General features: G+C 44.3%; 1 protein-coding gene across 3 annotated transcripts in view; it reads left to right on the top strand.

The window, feature by feature from the left end:
• The window catches only part of atp13a3 (ATPase 13A3), a 68,674-nt gene that overhangs the window by 5,356 nt on the left and 48,637 nt on the right, over positions 1-14,681 (top strand). For all 3 annotated transcript variants that reach the window (XR_013964539.1, XM_080770943.1, XM_080770944.1), the window contains exon 2: positions 8,187-8,267. The gene's annotated coding sequence lies outside the window, so the exon portion shown is untranslated. The remainder of the gene's footprint in view (positions 1-8,186; positions 8,268-14,681) is intronic.

Consider the following 14,681-nt stretch of genomic DNA (forward strand, 5'->3'; position numbering starts at 1 on the left):
TTGTAGGTCTGCTATTTTTGAAAAATCGTAAAAATGTAGCGCAAATCTTTGAATATATATTCTTTCAAAGTGAATGTTTTCATGGTCTAAATGGGTTAAGGGGAAAACCACTCATTTTCAACATTTAACTATATACCTTAGACTAGAGTACACTTGATGAAGGAAATTGTGACTAAGGTCACAATAATACCCACATTCTAATGCAAACGTGTTCATAGTTACTTGTGGCTACCATTTCCTCATAAAATAATGTATTGTCTGACCCCCGCTTCCTAATGTGAACAATGAGTCATTTTATTGAGGGAGTTCCAGGCAGCATAGCTCTGATAACCTCAAGGCTTGCAGCCCAGTTGGAGAGATGACCCAATCAGTGAAATATCCAGGCCTCACATTTCACAAACCAGGGATACCCTAGCCGTGGAATCAAGTCAGGTTTATTTGTCTAGCTCTTAATCACTGTTGCTGGCCTATTCATTCATACTCCAGTTTTTGGTGATACGCTCGTGCCGACCCTGAACTGGACTATAGACCATGAATAGGCCTTTACTGTAACAAAGGTCTTTACAGGTCCACATTTGGCACCCCAGCCCTCTTAGGGCCGATTCATACTCCTATTTTAGAGCCGAATAAAAGTCGGTTCCGCCCATTTAGAGCCTACAATGTGACGTCATTTGAGAATCGGCCCTTAGACCCTCAATCGGTCAAGGAAAACGTCTCATTCTAAACCTCATTATAAAACCCTCAAGCAATGACAATGACATATTTCATGGGTTTTCCTCTAAGTCATATTAAGAAGATAATAAGGATACTTGTGTCTCTTTGTGACCAGTGGTGTTGGGGGTGCGCACGCTTATCCGACACACCACCAACGGACCGACACGCGGAAACAGTCGGACATGCGGTCGAAAAGCTAAAGCCCTGTACCTGTGGTGTTGTGGAAATTGGAATTACCTCTTGTTCATAAGAGATTCGCATGGCATGGCTGTGCTAAGACCTATCTCCAGCTTGTTATCTTGGTTGGTTCATTCAGTAGCGTGTGTCGTAGAGCTGTATAGCATGTGCTTGTCGCAGTTACTTTATTCTTATCACAGTTTTGCCTTGTGCATTTCTATGGACTGCGTTAGACAATGGCATTTGGGTACGCCTGTACGCCACAAGCTCAGTGGAGTTTCTCTATTGTTATAGTTCCTTTGGCATGTCTGCACTTTATTGTCCCCCAGCACCCTCCCGTGCAGTAGGTTAAAAGGTTCACTATCATGGTCAAGAGCCCTGGTATTGATCTTGCCCTTTTGACCTCTAAACCTTTACCCTCTCTCCCAGAGAAAGCTCGGTGTCCTCTCAAGCTGGAACTTTGGAGGTGGTCTAGGTTGTGGGGATTGAGAAGTGCGGCGCCAATGTTTCCCGGGCCTTTGAGCTGGTGCCCGAGTACTTTTCACAGGTGAGCTCTAAGACAAGCAGCCTGTGATGGAAGATGGGCCAATGTTGATCCAGAGCTGGGATGAGAAATGTACTGACATGGTGAAAGTCCCTTGAGCTGCCTAGCACTGTTTACCCCCAGAGCCCCTGATTCGCACTACAGAGAGCTGGGCCTTAACCCCTTTTGACCTGAGATCAGATTCTAAAAATGTCTTCTACGTCCTGACAGTTTTCTGAAAAAGCTATGTTTCTATGTCAGTGGTTCTTCGATTAAAAAAAAATAGCATACAAGCATACAAAATACCTACAAGCTTGTAGCGCGCCACTCAGTTGCATGCTATGAGCTTGTAGATCTGCTATTTTTCAATATGCTAAAGCATAACATAATGCTAACACCAAAAGGGGTTCCCACTTCCCGCCCAAAATGGGTTAACAGTGCCCATGGTGGTTTACCTCCAACAAGGCCAAGACAAACCAGCTGCCCCTTCGTCCCTCCATCACTAGGAGCATGATGAAGTGCTTTGGTTGAAAATAGAAACAACTGTGAAATTTTGCATGATAACGCAAACCTGAGATACAAATAGTCCATTGCTGCCTGACAGGGGGAGTTGAACTGGGCACGTTCAAAGGCTGAACATCGACTGGAATTGGAATGACATGCTGAGAGAGAGAGGCTGTATCTCTTCTTAGACTCTTAACCATTTAAAGTTTGAAGCCTGTATATAATTCTTTGTTGTATTACACTTGCCTCCTTTTTGCCCTACAACAAACCTCTTGCAGAAAATGGTCAATACAAACATTGTGACACGTTGTAACTTGTAAGCTTGTAGATCGGCTATTTTTACTCTGAATGTTCGCCTGTCATTACATGCCCAGAATAGGGACACTAGGGTTCATGTGTTTATGGATTCAGGCAACTTTGCCATAATTATTGTCTCTTGCCAGTTGCCACAGTATCATGACTTGGCAGGGTACATATATATCTCATAATGACCATTAGTGTAAGTGTGCTCTGTTTTGAGACATTTCTCCTTTGTTCATCGAATGTAGGTGGCGTTTCTAGCTTAACGTGGGTTCACTGGGTTGTCAAGAATGAGGCTTGTATGATGACCGTTTCTGGCAAAAAAAATATTATTTGGCCTGCGGTAGTAAACAAATTCATGGCAGCAAGATTGTAAATGGTTTTAACGGCTACAGCGGGGTGGGATTTACATTGTTTGACCAGAATACTTTTGTGGTTAACGTTGCTGGTTAACTACCAAGTGTCACTCTAGCAGAGAAAACACACGTGTAAATTAGAGCAGAAAGATCTGCACACTTATAGTTCAAATTAAGAGCTCTTTGTTTTATGCAGTCGATGGTGTTTCATTTCCAGCAACACAGGCTCAGTTTTATTGGTCATTTTGTGATGTGAATGTATTTTATTTATTTATTGATCTTTTCTTGGAGGAAAATGAACTTGACTACCACAGCCAACATTTCCCAGCATTTGGCGTGTGGTAATTTCCCAACGTCATTGCAGCCTTTTCACATCTGATCCTACGTCACCAAGGGCCATTCAGCACCATAAAGCATCCCTCTTAAGGTCATTACACACTGGCGAGTTAGCGATGCGAATAAGCGATCTGAAAATGCTAAATATTGCATGTTGCAGTTCGCCTGCGAATCTCTGCAAAATACGACACCAGAGTGAACAAATAAAGAGCGAAAACGGTCGCACATTCGCCACTGATGTGGAAGCTTGCATGGACTTCAATTGGTTTTTTTTAAATGCGAATTATTCGCACGAATATATCGCGTCACCAATTCGCCAGTGTGTAATGACCTTTAGTACAAAAAAACAACAACTCTACAATACATACAATCTCATGGTTGACGGTATCAGCAGGTTTTTCCAGGGTGTCGAGCAATGCCTCTACTAATCCGAGAGCATGTGGCTTGACTTAAGTGTGTGTGTGTGTGTGTGTGTGTGTGTCCCACCTCTTCAGCCCACCCAGTCCCACCTCTTCAGCCCTCATGGCTCTCTCTTGGTATGTAAGCTCTCGGATACCAAGCACACACCTTTTGTCCAGCACATTATATCATCCTTTTCCCTCATCCCTCACTCCCCTCATCCATGTCAACTCCACTCCGCCCCTTTCCTCCTGGATGGGCAGAGGCTGTTGGTAGCATGGTAACGTCATCCCAGCACCTTACAGGTTTGATATATATACAGTTGGTGCTCCCTCTCAAAACACCCGGGGATCTTGGACTTATTTCATTCTGGATTCGGATCCACTGAGTGTGGGAGGAAGGTGACTGCATTACAGCTGAGGCCTGTCCTCAGGATTATTAATTTTTTGGAATTTCTTTTCACATTTGCAGGTGGGTTGTAACTTGGAATTGGCTGTTTCGTGTTTAGACTAGCAGGACGGTTTGAACGCGCACCGTGGTGGAAGGAACTCGTGTTTATTTAGCTCCAACACAGGCAGCCGCACTATTCCCTTTGACTTGTGTTTACTAACTCCTGTGATTGGCACAGTCGGTCGGACCTGTAACCGCTTATCTCAGGCCGTAAATCACCGCTTGCACTTTAACGATCAAAGCTGTCTTTGCGTCAGCATATTTTCATAATGAATATTATGATATCACCGGGTTATAGATAATGAATGTTTCCTGTATGTTTTAAGTTGTTTTGCCTGGAGAGAACCCAGGAGTGAGACTGTGTAAAACAATGCTTGACGGGTCATAGATCGCAACCTGTTCTGTCCTGTGACCACAGAAAGGGCAGGTAGTAATAGATTGAAACCCAAGGCCAATAGCCACAGTGATCTACCGCAGGACGGGACCCGTGCTGGTGGAACAAAGCAGAGCTATAATGCCCCATGATTCAGACGGGAAGTGATAAAGACAATTTATTTTCCCTCAGAAATGCTTCCATGAATTGACAGCTGCCATTGGGGTCATGGCTCATTGTTTTAACCCACCCCCTTTCTGCAAGTTAATGAACAGGAAGAAGAAAAATAATAGAAAGTGATAAAATACATTTATTTTTAATCTGTCTTGATTTGTAGTCCTTGGTTTGTGAATAACCATTTAGCGTTATCTTATGCAGGGCAGGCTATGTTGTGAAATGCACTGTGGGGGCGGCTGAACTGCTGTCTTTGAAGGGAATTACTCTCGACACCAAAGGAATTGCTCAATCTTTGAGAGCTCTTTACACACCTCTACCCTGCTATCATGCCTGTTTTATTGGGTTAAAGGTACTGGAAAGGACTAAAGTGCAATAGTTCAAAGTACTGGTTTTGTACTCCGGCCCCAGGACACATATTACTGCTGTTTTTCTTTTCTTCAAGTCTAGGTCTTACAATAAACTAAGTATAGTACTTAATGATTAGACGGCTTGCTTTAAAACAGCACCAGGTGAATGCTGGTGGGACGGAAATCAGCACTACCAGGGGTCCTGGAGACCAGCGTTTGTAATCATTGCATTAAATGCTATGTTATTGGTCAGTGCTGAGGGCTGCATTGTTGAAGAATTTCAGAGGCTGTGAATGACCCGTTTTAGAGGTGGGCTATTAGATGCTGTTGGCTCTAACCTTAAAGCGCAAATAACATGCATTTTAAAACTGCTTTTAATATTTAATATCATATTGTGGTTTGAGCCTCAATCACCACTCTGATATAACCAGTCCTTGTCATTTCTTTCTGGACTTTGAAAGCCATTTTAGCTGCAGTACCACAATGTCCTGAGGTGGTGGGGGTGCTGATATGCAGATTATTTAATATTTGAGTCATTATAATACTGATGCTAGATACAACCAGGCTTGTTTCCGTTCCATGCCAGCTTGGAAAATCAACAATGGTGGACATTGTAAACAAAGTGGAAATGCAAATTTGGAACTGAAGACTGAAGAAGAGGAAGAATTATACAAAGTAGGGTGACATTGATGACATCACGATGAGGACAAAATCAGTTGAGCTGTTCCTGAGAGCAATTTCCATTAAAACACCTGATATGATATGAAAGCCTGATAATAATTGGAGAGGGGCTAGAAAGAGGGATGCAGAGAGGGAACAATAGTACAGTAACTGTAACCGTTCCAAGGTTTCTTTCTTTGCTTTTCGGGAAGTGTTGTTTTGTTTCCTTTGTTAAAGGTGGGCTTGTAAATCCCTTTTTACTGGAACCGTGATTAAGGACTATACAAAAACTTGTCCTGATCGGAATACAGGACAATACAAAGGTGAGGTGTAACCCAGAATGTGTCCTCAATAATTTGATGTTGGTGATGCTGATACGGTCTCTAATCTATTCACTATTGTATTTATTGTCCTAGTGACATAAAGGACAAGACCCCTATTTCTTACCTTACACTATCTAAAGTTTCTAAACGTAAACCACTAGACCTTTGTCTACTGAGACGAGTCTATGCTCGGACGTAGAAAGAATATACGCGTGTGACTACGTGACAGATTTACCAGGGGGAGGGGAGCTTCAGCCTTCATATCAGTGGGTGCTATTTGGCTATCTATTGTGTCACTCCCGAAGTTGGTCAGCACCATGCCTTTCCTCCTCCCGTTCTTAAACCACTGTTGGTCAGCACCATGACGTTCCTCCTCCCCTTCTCAAACCACTGTTGGTCAGCACCATGACGTTCCTCCTCCCCTTCTCAAACCACTGTTGGTCAGCACCATGACGTTCCTCCTCCCCTTCTCAAACCACTGTTGGTCAGCACCATGACGTTCCTCCTCCCCTTCTCAAACCACTGTTGGTCAGCACCATGACGTTCCTCCTCCCCTTCTCAAACCACTGTTGGTCAGCACCATGACGTTCCTCCTCCCCTTCTCAAACCACTGTTGGTCAGCACCATGACGTTCCTCCTCCCCTTCTCAAACCACTGTTGGTCAGCACCATGACGTTCCTCCTCCCCTTCTCAAACCACTGTTGGTCAGCACCATGACGTTCCTCCTCCCCTTCTCAAACCGACGCCATTGGTCAGCACCATGACGTTCCTCCTCCCCTTCTGAAACCACTGTTGGTCAGCACCATGACGTTCCTCCTCCCCTTCTCAAACCACTGTTGGTCAGCACCATGACGTTCCTCCTCCCCTTCTCAAACCACTGTTGGTCAACACCATGACGTTCCTCCTCCCCTTCTCAAACCACTGTTGGTCAGCACCATGACGTTCCTCCTCCCCCCTTCCCAAACCCATGTTTACTGAATGCATCCCAGCAACACGGCATGACCGTCACGGCTAATTCTGTGGTCCAACCAAAGCCCACCAGCTGCCTCGCAGTCCTCTCCTACAGGGCTTTACTAGCGGCTGACCAGACACAATGGCAGGCTAATCAAATGAGGGGACAACAACAAGCCTGACCATAGAATCTATAAATATCCCTGAGGTTGAGCTGATGCACTAGTGGAGGCCCCACAAAGGGTTTCTCAACGTCCCAGTATTTATTTACAGAGCAGTTTTTCTCTTGTCATCCCCACAACTTGAGCATGAAACCAAGTCATTTACCCACCAGCTGTCTGAAATTCACCAGATACTTCTCACTAATTTATCAGACAAATGAAAAACATCTTTAATAGAGGAATCGCACACATGGAATTAATTCTATACTGGCCATATATGGAGCGTGTCTTGAGTGTAAAGGGTTTGATGAGGTCAGATCTACATATGGAATGTCAGTCAGAACAGGTCAGCTTCATATATGGAGATCTATAAAGGGTGGCAGCGTGGGCAGTGTCTTTTGAGTGTACAGGGTTTGCCCGGCAGGTAGGGCTGGGCTGAGAGTTTGTATGCACAGGTATCAGTCAAAAGGGAGACATCGAAGAGGAAAAACTGGTGGGGCAGGATCAACATATGGAATGTCAGAACAGGTCAGCTCCATATATGGAGATTGGAGTTGCTGGCCGGATCCATAATATAATATATTATGGATCATCACCTAGATCTGCATATTATGCAGATCTAGGTGATGATCCAGTCTTCTCCATGTATGGCTATCCAGGGTTTGATGAGGTCTGTGTCATGATTGAGACAGCCATATATGGAGCGTGTCACAAGGCGTGAGGAACTGACGGCCATATATATGGTGACGCGTCAAGAGCCTGAGGTGTGAGGATCTGACGGCCATATATGGTGGTGGATGAAAATGAGCAACTGTGCTATATCGGGTGTATTTACGTCCATTATGCATTGTCCTGTCCAAATACAAATAAACAAATAAAGTAAAGTGAAAATGAAAAGCGTGTTGGACGGAATGACGGACCGACTGACTGACAGGACTGACAGTTTCTTTTCATAGTAATCTTCGACCTACTGTCACAATTAGATATTTATAACTAAGAGTTATAAATATATATTAAATAGCACTTGGTGCCCCCCGGGCCCTGAATATTATCATGATATATATTCTATAAAAATATAAATATTGGATCTGTAAAAATCGGTATGGGCAGATACTCAAAGTCAAAATAAAGGTGATCGGGACATCCCTACTTAGTACTGTATGTATAAAGAAATGACTGAGGCCGATGTTTGAAAATGTATAAACATTTTTCAACATGAAGACTATTCTGGGGATTATGCAAAGTAATAGCTTAATAGCTTAATCAAATAATTGCTATTTGGCGATTTTCATTATGTAACATAATTGTGACAGGCCTTCAGTTCTCTCCTATCCAGAGCTGCTTAGGAGTTTACCCACATTCCATGCCTGTGAATGTTTCCCAGGCCTGACGGACGTGTCCCTAATGGGTGGGGTGTGTGTAATGTGTTTACCAGGGGTCCAGGTTGGTGTGGTGAGAGAGTGCGCTGACCGAGGGGAGGAGGACCGCCTGGGGTATCGCGGCCCAGACTCTGAAGGTAAGGACGCCTGGAGAACAGAGCCTATTAACTGCATTCGTTCTGGGTCATGCCTATGATGTTCCCAGGTCCTATGTCCCCCAGTTCTTTTGAGTGGTGCAGCCACTCCAATGAACAGCAATGTGTGTCCCTCTGTCTGTTTAGGCTCCATATGTCTGTTTAGAAGCTTCACACTGCACAGGTGCATGATGGGAAGCTGAGAGCCGACAACCAATACTCAGATTATACTGTTTTGATTGATGTATGTAATCTTCGACTCCAGTCATGTATGCATAGTTGCATACTATTGCATAGTACTATCTGATGTTAGTTGTATACTATTGCATAGTGCTATCTGATCTGATGTTGCACTTTACCTCACTTAAAGCATAAACTCTTTCTTTTCCAGTTCCTGGTTAAATGGTAACTTATTTAGCATTGGAGTAACAGACTGGGTAATATATGTCTCTCTTGGGAGCCTCTGTAATTGTGGACTCCCAGAAGGGCATACGAGGTTAAAAAGTGTTATCTGACTACTAGGTGATCCTGACATAACCGCCTATGTAACTTGGCCTGAGCTTTTTCAGCGACTGCATCGCATTCATCCTTTGAGGCCATTGTTTGAGGCCAGTCTATTCACATTATGTCCATATTCTGAGTCAATCGAGCAGGACAAAGTTGTTATGAAGTGTTGTTTGTACGTATGATGCACTCACCCCGGCATTTCCAGTCATGGCAGAGCGTGTGGAAGTGGCGCAGGGCTTGGTCGCCCGCCCTGCGCCCAGTGTCTATAGCGCCCACTGGCCTGGGGGGAGGAGGAGGAGGAGGAGGAGGAGTGGGGTGGGGAGCTCCTACAGTAAAATACTAGGAAGGGTTTGGTCCCAAGCAAAACATGCTGCTGTGTGCCAGGGAAACTGGCTTGATAAGATCTGTGCAGGCGGGGGGTTGTCTGGTGGTACAGGGAGGAGGGGAGATGCAGGGGTTGCCCTGCCCTTGGCCATGACACCTTGACACGCCACTTGGCGCTTGGCAGGGGCAAAGCACTCTGGCCAATCCATATCTTTTTGTTTCTCTGTGCTTCTTTCTTTCTTGACTTAAATTTCTGTCTCCCCTTCTCTTGCTCTCGTTATCCCCGCACCCCATCCCGTCTGTCCCCAACTCATGTCGCTCCATTGTTGATCTGACAGCATGTCCTGCCAAAAAATGTCTCCCTCTCGGCCTCTCTCTCTCTCCCTCCCTCTCTCTCTCTCTCTCTCTCTCTCTCTCTCTCTCTCTCTCTCTCTCTCTCTCTCTCTCTCCCCCCCCCTCCCCCTCTCTCTCTCTCTCTGTAATTTATTCTGTTCTGTGTGTTCTTAGTAGTTTAGTTTTGGGGGCCATGGGCCATGACAGAAGCCAGTCGCCAGAGGTGTGTGTTCTTGTGTGAGCTCAGGGTTTACAGGGTCGACTACTACAGAGCATGTTACTTTTTAAGAGTCCGCACACCTTATTGACGCTCCAAAATGTATGATTACTTCAGCGCTAACTCTTTGAGCCGACCAGGCTCTTTTTCAGATCTGTCTTACATTTTGCCAGCCCTCGGTTGGAAAAATAATTCTGGGTGATAATTTGATTGTCAATATTCCGGTATTAATTCATTTTTTAAATAATTATATATGCCAGTGTTTTTCCAGTGTTTTCATCTTATTCTAAAAACCCACGGTCAAAAAAACACACGGAAAATACATTTTGTAACCACGATCATCGTTTTCTTTGTCGTGGGCCATTGTATAAAGTTTGTTTTGACCAAAAATGCAATCTGGGAAAAGTACTGACGGGGTGGGAGTCAACCCAAGGTGCAGTGTGTAGACACACTGGTGCGACTGCGGAGATAACCACACCGCAGAGCTAACCACACCGCAGAGCTAACCACACCGCAGAGATAACCACACCGCAGAGCTAACCACAATGCAGAGCTAACCACACACAGAGCTCTAGATCCTCATGGTAGACAGGATGGTGGGTCAACAGACCAGGTTTCGACCAGGTTTGACTTGGTGAGCTTCTTCAGCAACAACAAGGTTGCTCACGGTCAGCCTTATTCTTTCAGCTGCAACCACAGCAGTGTAAAATGGACTGGGGGGCAAAATATTTAATACGGTAAAACCATAATTCAAAGCAGCAGTACGTTGGCTCGTACTTGTCATATCTTAAGTGCAATTTTAAAGCAAGGACGCCCCGCACCACTCCAATGTCTTAGTTTCTCAGTCTCGCCGGGTGCGCGGTCGAGGACAGTTAACTTTACAAGAAATTCTCGAAGGAGAGAATACCAGCACTCACGGACATGTCATTTGGTTTAAGGCACTTTTTATTATTTTATATTGGCACAGTATGCTGCAAAGCAGACAGCACAACATACTCGTTTCACAGTATGCTGCAAAGCAGACAGCACAACATACTCGTTTCACAGTATGCTGCAAAGCAGACAGCACAACATACTCGTTTCACAGTATGCTGCAAAGCAGACAGCACAACATACTCGTTTCGGCGTATAGCCTTCGTCAGCGTTATACTATCATAAGTGCAAGACTGCAAGTACAAGGTGTTAGTGCTTCAATCAGTCTCTTTAGTAAGATGATCATGCTGTAGTAGGTAATGGTATATATATAACAAGAGCACAATGAAATGGCTTTGATTTTGCTGACTGGCAGCCAACAACCAGCTCCAGAAGCTGACCCAGATAACTCCCTCTGAGAATCTTAGACTTTTCCTTTCATATCAAAATTGTCAGGAATGCCAAAGCGTTTTGCTGGTCTCAAAAATGTGCCCGGCTCCACCCTCTCGGGGTCCACGGGATCTTCTGCAAATGGTTTTTCCAAGATAACTTATTGGTCAGTATGCAGCGCTTTTATGCATTTATCTGTTGTCTTGAACATAACCTCGTTGGAGCAGGTTAGTGTAGTTACCATAGTTGATATACCACCCTGCTATGAAATGAACCACTGTCGTCAGTGTCGTCATAACTGTGAGAACCAATGGTTCAACCTGAAGTTTTCTTGCTAACCCAATTTCTGACCTATCGCTATCAGTTGACCAATCGGCATTTGTGGAATGTCGAATGTTATATAATACTGTCCTCTGAGCGTAGTTCAGTGATCCTGTCACGGGGCAACCCGTGCGGTATACACACATACACCGATGGAGAACAAAGCACACCTAAACTACACTTTCACCCATTTAACTAACTTTGCCGGCCGACTGTGGAAATAAACATGAGTGCATTTATTTTAATTTATGCCTGAAAGTATGTTGCAAACCAAACCACGGCTCTGTTTACGTGTGTTTTTTGTCTACAAACATTCACGGCTCGAAATTGTGACAGTTTTGGACCTCAAAGTAGGGAGCATTTGTGTGAGTGCAAATAACTGTTGTGGTGAGAGCAAAAGTTAATCAGAACAAGTGCTCCTCTCCCCCTGCCATCTGGACACAGAGCTGTGAGCTGACAGTAGCTCATGGTGCTATAGTAGCGTGGAGACAGTTTACTCATTGACACAACGGAGCAGAGATGGCGCTGGGCGCTACTTTGCTGCCATTACAATTTAGGCATTTAGCAGACGCTCTTAATCCAGAGCGACCATTCCAGCATTCTTTTGTTAGTAAGTAAAATGTATTCCTCCTATGTCCAGCTGTGAGGTTTTGTGTGAACACAAACATTGGCTGATGACTGGCTGGCTGATCACCCCATAGCAATGATTTGATTGGCTGAGCGTACATATTGAAGATAAAAGTGAGGGCAGAAAAGTGCAGAAGTGATTGGCCGGAATGACAGTTATTATGATTTGATTGGCTGAGCATGGAATGTGATGTATGATGATGAGAGTGCCCCCTCACTTTACACAGTCTCAGTGAAAAGACGGATGGAAGAAGGACAGACACAGGCAAGGAGAGTTCATTTTAAGTTCTGGCCCCAGGATATTGCTTAATTCCCCAGTGGTGGTGTTCTACCACATAGTACTACTACTTATTCACCATTTTATTTTAGTAGTTTTTGCTAGTGCTCCTATCTTTAACACCTTGAGGGCCCGGGCCTTTTTAATCCATTAATAAAATATGCCCATCGTCAGCAAGCGCCTCTAGGCTTGCAGTACAAACTCTCAGCAGCATCTAGATCCAGTGACACCCAAATCCACCAAAAAGTACAAAGAGTATCAGGTCAGGGCGTCCCGCTGGGCACAAACGCTCTGTTTTGTTATTTCACACCCACTCTGTGTGGCACAACGCCCATGAACCCATCACACCACCCACCTACTGCCTCTACTCTGTGCCACCCACAGTTGGGTCGGCATGACAACTGCCTAGGATGTTTCCTGCTTGGGTGGGAACCCAGTCAGCGTCCCAAAGCATTGCAGGATTGAGAGATTTATTTCTGACATCATCTGACCACCTGGACAATTGGTCACTCCAGGTCAGGAAGTGACGGAAAACATTCAGCAAGTGGTGCAACCACTTTTTCATTGATATCAAACGAGAGAAAAATATTCAGATTTTTTTAAATATATGTTTTAGTTTGCCTCCAAGCTCCTTGCTCCTTGCGCACATGCTTTGTCGTTCACTTCCCTGTATACGGATCAGAAAGAATGCCTCGTATCTGCTAATCTAGGGAGCTCTCCGTGGTTTTGACCGGATGGATATACTAAAGCTCTTCATTTCTGACTTCTGACCTGCCTCTCGTTCAAAATATGAACGCGAGGGATTATTCAGCGATTTTATCGTAACATTAGCGAGGTAATGTAATTCCACTCGTACGGTAGTGGTTGGTCGTGATGGTTAGATAATTGATCGTTAGCTTTGGGGTGGCAGTGGCTCTCGGGAGGTAGAGCGGTGTCGGAAAGTTCCTCTGAAATGTCCTTGGATGAGACACTGAAGCCTTAACTGCTCCTGATGAGCAGGTTTGTGGTGCATTGCATGGTGTACTCTGCTTTTGGTGAGTGAGGCTCAGGGTGTGCATTGCATGAAGGGGTTTGTGTAAAGGTGTCTTTATTGTCAGATTTGTCACATTACCAGAGCTGGTACTTCTGATGGGAGATGCATGAATTACCTGATCAAATATGTCATGAATGTAACATCCAACAAGCATAATGAAAATTGGCATCGTATGCTGCAGGGCTTCTATAGAGCGCACCATCGACTGCTTTTACTTTCCCATGCATAGAGAGGGTGCCACGATCACAAACGGCTGCATGCATCGCCTGGTGACCACGGACCATGGCCTCACGGAGGCATACTCTTTAAATTCGTTGTAGTTGCATTCCCTTAGTCGCCAGTCTGTGCGCTACATTTCAGTTAGCTAGCTGGTTTTCCTTCCAGTGATGTGAGGAGGGTCAATGAGTATATGTGGAGTCAATGTTTATCATTTACTGAACATTAGAGTTATCCTAGCGGGTTTTTAAAGCAAAGACAGACAATATACTTCAGAAAATACTTGATAAAGAGCTGCTTTGTTTAACATAGATCTATAGGCTTGTCCCCAGCAGCCCTGCTGTTGGCCTACTGCCTGCCTGGCTGCATTTGCCTTTTTATGTGAGCGTAATTGTAGTTTTATGCATTCTTGTGGGTTTTCCGTTTTTTCTTTTGGTTTCTTTTTTATCCATAGAGTTTATGTTGTTGTTTTCTACGTCTGGGCTGAACTGAAGAAGAGATTGTTATTATTTTCAGTAGTCTCAATGGCTACATGGTTAAATTAATAGTGGGTATACTATGCGCGTGACATCATCATACCTGGAAGTTATGCGGAACGCCTGAGTGCCTGGCAAAATACTACTTTCTGGCCTTGACAGACCTTATATCCAAAGTAAACACAAAAGTCCTATCTGATTGCATTAAATTACATTATATTAAACAACGTTAAACTCACTTTTCCACTAACTTTGCCACTCGATTTGCCACTCACTTTATGCATGTGCAATTGTGCATACCCTCTATAAAGAATTAATAAAATTCTGCATAGTTTCATCTGCATGTGTCAAACTTTTTTATGTCAAGGACCCCCAAATTGACACTAATTAGCCCGCAGACCCCCATTTTAAGAGATATGCCAGGGACCCCCATACGAGAAGATTTTCTTTACGTTTTTTTTTTTTTTTTTACGGTTTTTCCTTACGGTTCTGGAAGTGATTCTCAAGGACCCCCAGTTTGACATGCATATTGGTCTACAGACCCCCCATTTAATGTCATTTCTATCTGGGAATCGGGACCCCAATTTATATTGTAAAATCAATGTTAATTAACTCTGAGAGGGTACAAATGGACCCGTTCATTTAGCTGGGGACCCCCTGGAACTCCCTCAAGGACCCCTGGTCTAAACCGTAACTGATACCTCATTTCTGGCTGTTAACCTTTTGACTTATATGTCAAGTTCACACACACACACACACACACACACACACACACACACACACA

Source organism: Protomyctophum bolini (genome assembly GCF_963924005.1).
Source record: "Protomyctophum bolini genome assembly, chromosome: 8".
Lineage (NCBI taxonomy): Eukaryota > Metazoa > Chordata > Actinopteri > Myctophiformes > Myctophidae > Protomyctophum > Protomyctophum bolini.